The sequence below is a fragment of the Tursiops truncatus genome, chromosome 6 (assembly GCF_011762595.2).
Source record: "Tursiops truncatus isolate mTurTru1 chromosome 6, mTurTru1.mat.Y, whole genome shotgun sequence".
NCBI lineage: Eukaryota > Metazoa > Chordata > Mammalia > Artiodactyla > Delphinidae > Tursiops > Tursiops truncatus.
This window is the reverse complement of record NC_047039.1, coordinates 55325156-55331793: the sequence shown is the minus strand read 5'-3', so window position 1 is coordinate 55331793 and position 6638 is coordinate 55325156. Positions and strand designations below refer to the sequence as shown.

Here is a 6638-nt window from a genome sequence, read left to right as displayed (position 1 = left end):
TATGTGGAAGAGATAGGAATGAAGATAAACTGTTCTGTGTAATAAACTGGAAAACTTTTTCATTTAGTTTCTTGTGAATAGAAAATGAGAGGAGATAAGGGAAAAAGAGAAAAGGGAAGGGGTGAGGAGCAGTGGAGAATGTGCAAGAGCCTGGAATTTATGAAGAAAATGCCAAGAATATCTGATTTTCAATTTTTAATCTTTTAACTGCTACAACATAAATGCTATGTGGTCTTTTGAAACCCGCAATGAAATTTGATATAAAATATAGATTAGTGCTTTATTTTGGTTGAAATCCAGTAAAATATTTTTGGTTCCACATCTGGGATAATACAATGTGGACCAAGAGAATCACAAGTGGATGATGAGATAATCCATCCATAATTTTACCACCTTCCACAGATGATCCTGAAATACACCTATCTCTTAACAGAGCCAAGGTTTGAATCTTAATCTGTGGATGGACTGTGCACCCATCTAGAGTCATAACATGATGAAGTTCCCTTTAATTTTTTTTTCAGTTCCCAGAGCACAATATTGGGATCATGTTTCACTCAGGTATATATAGATATATAATCCCCAAGCAGTTGATACGATACGAGGGGTCTTTATTTACAGGAATTTTTCATAACTTTCCTTTTACCCTACTCTTATTTGCCAACACTGATATCCAGATCCACAATCTACCAATCCCAAATCTCTGGCACGAGCCTCCTCCATTTCCTCTTTGAATTTCTTGCTTCTAAAATACAACTATTACCCTGTTATTTTAATATTCAAAAGCATTCAGAGGTTTCTCATGGCTTATTATTTTTTCAAATATTTTCGGTGGTTGCTAGATGTTAGCAACTGTTCTAGGTGTTGGGGTACAATGGTTAATAAAGGTACAGTCCTTAATATTGAGTGTCATATAGTTGCAAACATGGCAGAACAGAGTTCAAGATAGAGATTTACATGGAGTGGCATGAGTGTTATGGAAAGGGAGATTTGTAATGATTACATCAATTCTGGACTCTTCTGCCTGGCTTTCAATATTGAGGTGATTTGTTATGCCCTACTTACCCAAATTTGTCCAGTCACTGCCCAGCACAAATTCTGTTTCTCTTAGAAAAATACTTTAATTCGAGCCCCAGACATAAAGCTCCTGCTCACCTCTTTATCTTTGCTCTTCCCTCCTGCCTAAAATGGCTTTCGACAGCTCGTGTCTGCTTGTCCACATCCTTTTGCTAGCTTTTAAAAGATAAGTACCAAAGCCAAGGTTTTGTTTCAATCACACAGTTTTACCAAAGTCCACATAGTTTGCTCTCTTCTCTAAACCTCTTCTGTACAAACTGATTGCATCTCCCTCTTGGAATTTATCTCTATTTGTTATTGAATTCAGCATGAGAATATCATCTTTAAAATTAGCTTTTTTATTCATGAAGGACTTATTCCATCCTAAGAAGCACAATTAAACAGGCCTGTATTCCTACTATTCACGTTATAGAGGAGTAGAAACTGATGAATGGTTTAGCCTATCAATGAACAATTACTTTCAGGATTCCCATCATTTGCCTCAGAAAATGTTTTATGTGTAGGAGATAGATTGGTGAATAAGGCAAAAAGGGTTTTTGTCTTCATTAAGCTTATGATATAAAAATATAGATATATTCAAACAAATAAATATTAAAAATAATAAACCTATATTTATAGACTTTGTAATAATGGAAATAATATGTTGAAGAAGAAGGATATGAGAGAGAGTGCCGGGGAGTATGTAGCATCTTTAATGTAATCAAAAAATGCTTTATCAGATGAGTTGATATTTGATATTTATTATGTCAGATCCTCCCTCAGATGGCAAAGAGCTAGTCATATGGCAAGTACAGGAAGGAGTATTTCAGGCAGAGGAGATGATTAACACAAAAGGCCTGAGAAGCCAGTGTAACTAGACAACAGTGAACAAGCCAGGGATGGTGTAAGGGGAGGCCAGAAAGATAGGTTGTTCTTGTTAGCAAATGGTGTAGTTGTTTGAACTTGTTTCTCATTGATTCTCTCATACCAAAATGCTTTTTTCTCACTGGTGGAGTATTGAACACTGGTAGTCCTCGGTGCGTTGTTGACTCTTTTAAGCACATATAAATTGAAAATTAGGATCAGAGTTTTTTATTGAATAATGTCTTATGAAGGTTATGTCCAATCTTCCCAGAATAGCTTTTCAGCTTAGTACTCCTTAAAGTTGCACGTATCAAAAATAAGGTGCTAATACTGTGCTGGCAGTTTTCAAGAGCAAACCAATTCTCGAATTTAGTTGTTAGCAGTAGTGGGACTTATTTCAATCCTTGAATAATTGTGAAAAGTCAACCCATTGACTTGATACAGAGAAAAATACAATGAATATGTTTGCTATAGCTCTGACACAGATGTGTTCAGGTGACATAGAACTGAAATAGTCCATGCTCTGAGTAATTTCGTTTTTTTTCAGGTTTAATTAAATTAATCTATTCCCTGCAGTTCTCCTTTCTTCTATTAGAGACAGCCCCTGAGGTAAGGTAGAAACCTGCCAATTGTGAGGGTAGTTTAATTAATGTAACAATTATAATAATATCCAATATTTACTTAGTATATGCCAGATATTTTGCTAAGTATCCTATATGCATTTTTCTCGTTTAATTTTCTCAAAACTGTAGGAGAGAGGTATTATGATTATCCTTCTTTATAAGATTCCTAAACAGAGGTCAAGAATGTGAAAGCAACTTGCCTCTGGTCACACAATTAGTAAATGGCAGAAATAGGATTTGAATCCAGGTGGCTTAATTCCTGAGTTTAGACTTAATCATTACTCTGTCAAAACAAAACAAAACAAATCATACCAAACCAGCAGATACACTTATTTGGAAATCTGAATTATGTGTGTTTTCAATCTCCAATAATCAAATTAGATAGACAATTATAAAGACACCACATCATCTCATGCTGTATTTTAACAACAGAAGACCTATTTAAAATGTAGAATCAAGTCTCAGTGTATTAAATAATAGATTTTGTAATTCCCGAATGATGTACAGACATTGAATATAAATTGGTGCTGTAAATATGGTTTTACAAATAGAGGGTATGGTACAAAAAATTTCCAATTCCATTTCTTTAAATAATTCCCTTTATTAAGTCAGGGCACCTTAATCAATCCTCTGTCTGAGTTTCTCTGTGTATTATAAAGGCAAAAAATAACAGTTTCCCAAACATCGTAAAAATGTTAGTTAATTTTAGAGATCACCATGTATGTTTTCTGCATGCATAATTGTGGGAAACCCTTAACAAAAAGGATGCTTTACAATGAACTTGCTATTGTGGACAAGGAGATTTTTAGCCTTCAGAGTGTTATGTACGTGCTTCCCCCATTAGACAATTATGTGCTAGTTATTCCAGGATGATTTTCTCAAATGGTGATCTAAAAAAATATATGTTTATTTTAACTGCTGGAGGACATTCCAATTAAGAAGAGTAATCAGAAAATAAAATATAACTTACATTAGTTTTTACTTTGTATATCAATCCAATAGATTCAGGACCTTTTTAAATCTTGTTTACTTTTTTGAGGTCTTTTTTTTTCTTCAGCTTTTCCTTGACTTCATTTTGAAAGTCTTGATATATCATGTTTGTGTTTGTGAGTGTGTGATACCATGTGAATTATCTCACCTTTTTTTCATTTTCTTGTATGCTTTCTAGCCTCTTTTCTTTTTAGAAGAAGTCTGCACCTCAAGGGCCAGAGGGTAATGTAAGATGTGAACTGATTCAGGAAGCTTTAGGTAATATATAATACATATACTTACACCAGCAATGGGGAGCTGACTAACAGGAAGGACATTTTCCTTACTGCTACTTAGATTCTACAGGTCTGTCCATAACTGACAGATATCCGATTCTTAAAAAAAAAAAAAAAAAAAAAGTTTAAACTCCTTATTTTTAAAATGTTGGTCACTAATTTGAAATTAAAAAAGAAATTTGTGCCAAACAAAATATGTGCACAGCCTATCATTTGTGACTACGAAGGATAACGGGATTGACTCTGATCTAACTTACGAAGTTTGCTAACAGAATGACTATGGCAAGTTACTTTTGTTATCTGAACCTCTAATTTTCTCACATTTAAAAGAGAGATAATACTATATCATATGGTTGTTTGAGTATTAAAAGATGGACTGTAGATGAAAATTCTTGGCACATTTCCTGACTTATAGAAAGATTTAACTAAATTATAATTAACTTCCCTTTCTTGTCACACTTTTGACTAAATATGTGTTACTTACCTATCTACTCCATGAATCCTCCCCAACTCCCTTTTCTTCCTCAAAGTTGACCATCTTTTACTAATTATTATTACTATTTTAGGATAGACTGTCATTAAATGCATCCCCTCTTTAAAAAAATAATGTAGTTTTTTGTCCCTTTGCTTTGCTGAAATTTTCATTCCAGTGTTGAAAACGAATGGAGAAAACATTCTGAGCTGACCAGCAACTGCATGTGATCTATAGCAGTTTGCTGAAAAATGGATCTACTTAACTTGCACTTGAAGAAAGGAGCCAAATAAATTAAATGTATTACTAATAAAAACATAATTGTGTGTGTTTGGATGATCCCTTTGAAAGCCTGCCCTGCCAAGCCTTTCAGGGAATGAATGTGAGGGCATACTGTTCAACAGTCATGGAAATTGTTCCTGATTTTCCTGTTTGATCTATTTGCATTTTTGCTGCATCTTTTATCATTCCCAGCATCAACTCCCACTTCGTCTAATTTCTGTCAAATCTCTCCAGACCCATTATTGCCTTTGTAGTTACCAAACTTTTTCTTTTCTTAGATTTTAATAATTGTCTTTTCCATCTGACTCAGTATTCTCATGAACTGTAGACTTAAATGTCCATGCTTGGCATGGCCTGGGAGTTCTTCAATATTTTTTACTGTCTTGTGGTTCTCCTCATATTAGGTAAGTCTTGCAGGCAATGGGATGTGGAAAAGGGAATGTTGCCCATCATCAAGCCGTTAGCCACTACACAGCGCCCCACCCCCTCCACCCTGCCAATGGTGCACTTTGGATACTAGCCTGAGATAGTTAAGATGCAAATCTAAGGAATAATTTCAATGAGTCCAGATTCTTGCTTCTTCTCATACATAGAAAAGTGCTAAAATCATTAACTTGAGATGTCTGTTTTTCTGATTAGCAGTAATCTTTTGATGTTCAACTACATGTTTCTTTGTTTTTTCTTCCCCAGCAAAATCTCCTATGTATCCTGGCTCCTCCCTTACCTCTTTGGAGCAGTTCCTCAGAGTTGTCTGGGAGGCTGTCTCCTGGGCCATAGTCTTCAGTAAGGTCCCCAAATAAAACTTAACTCGCAATTTTATGTTGTGTGATTTTCTTCAGTGGACAGGGAAATGAATATACCACATATCCTAAGGGAAATTTAAAAATTAACAAATAAATTCACTATTCACAATTTCCTATATAATTGTTTTCATGATTGAGTACTAAAACATATGATTAATTTATAATAGTTCCATTAAAAAAGATTTTATAGTTTTCATGAATAAATTATCAAAAACGTGGTTGTGAAAAAGTTTAACTGAAATATCTTGGATAGCTCATCATCACAAGGCCAGATGACATATACTCCATTTGATTTGTATGCACAAAAATGAATAAACTTTTACAACCCCATATACCTGGAAATATATGTTCCTCTAAGTGTCCAATTAAGAACCCTACATAGTTTATCCTAAAAGTGACACTGAGGAAATCATATGCTTCATTTTTTTTCTTTTATTTTTACTTGTAACATTCCATTTTTTATTCATACACTCATATTTCTTTTTCTCAAATGGTAGTTAAAAGAATGATTTTACTTTTTCATTTTTATAAACAGAAGTAAACATAGAAAACATATTTTCAAATGAAATGTGTCATCTCACATTTAAGGTGAGACTGTTTCATAAAAACTTTATATCACAAGAAAATTTTCCCATAAATCAATATTCTCTTTTCTGCTAGTAAATTTTTAGCAACATATTAAATCAATGAATTTTAGAGATTGTTCTTATTTTACAGTTTCACTTCTCTGATATCAGCTATAGAAATTGATATTAGAACCTGAAATATATAGTGCAAGAAAATTACAGACTAATTTCACATATAAAAATACAGTAAAAACTTAAAGTAGGAGCATATAAATCTATTAATATATTAAATATAATGGATAGTTTAATATTAGGAAATCTATTAATATAGTGCATCACATCAGTGTATCAAGGGAGAAAAACTGTTATGGTCCAACTGATAAATGCCCACCAAACAATATTCAGCATGTATTCCTAATTTAAAAAATCTTAACAAGAAATAAAAGGGTAACAAATCAATATCACAAAGTAAAAGTTGCTATTATACTTAATGATCAAGCACTACAAGCAAATTAAATCAGAAATAAGGATGAAATGATATAAGGGAAACAACAAAAAGCAGTGGGATGATGAAATATCTGTGTATTTCCTTAACATAATATGTTGTTATCTAGACTGAATAAGCTTTTTATCAAATGGCTAGGCACTGGAGACCTTTCCTTTAATCTCAGGGGAGGACAAAGTTGGCCAACATAAACAATATTTTTTTA

The 6638-nt window shown here is 33.4% G+C and overlaps 1 long non-coding RNA gene across 1 annotated transcript; it reads left to right on the top strand.

The window, feature by feature from the left end:
• Window positions 1-2511: 2511 nt before the first annotated feature.
• LOC141278880 (uncharacterized) lies at window positions 2512-5353 on the top strand. The gene is made up of 3 exons (XR_012332277.1): window positions 2512-2526; window positions 3709-3788; window positions 5250-5353. It is a non-coding gene; the product is annotated as an uncharacterized lncRNA (long non-coding RNA).
• The last annotated feature ends 1285 nt before the right edge of the window (window positions 5354-6638 follow it).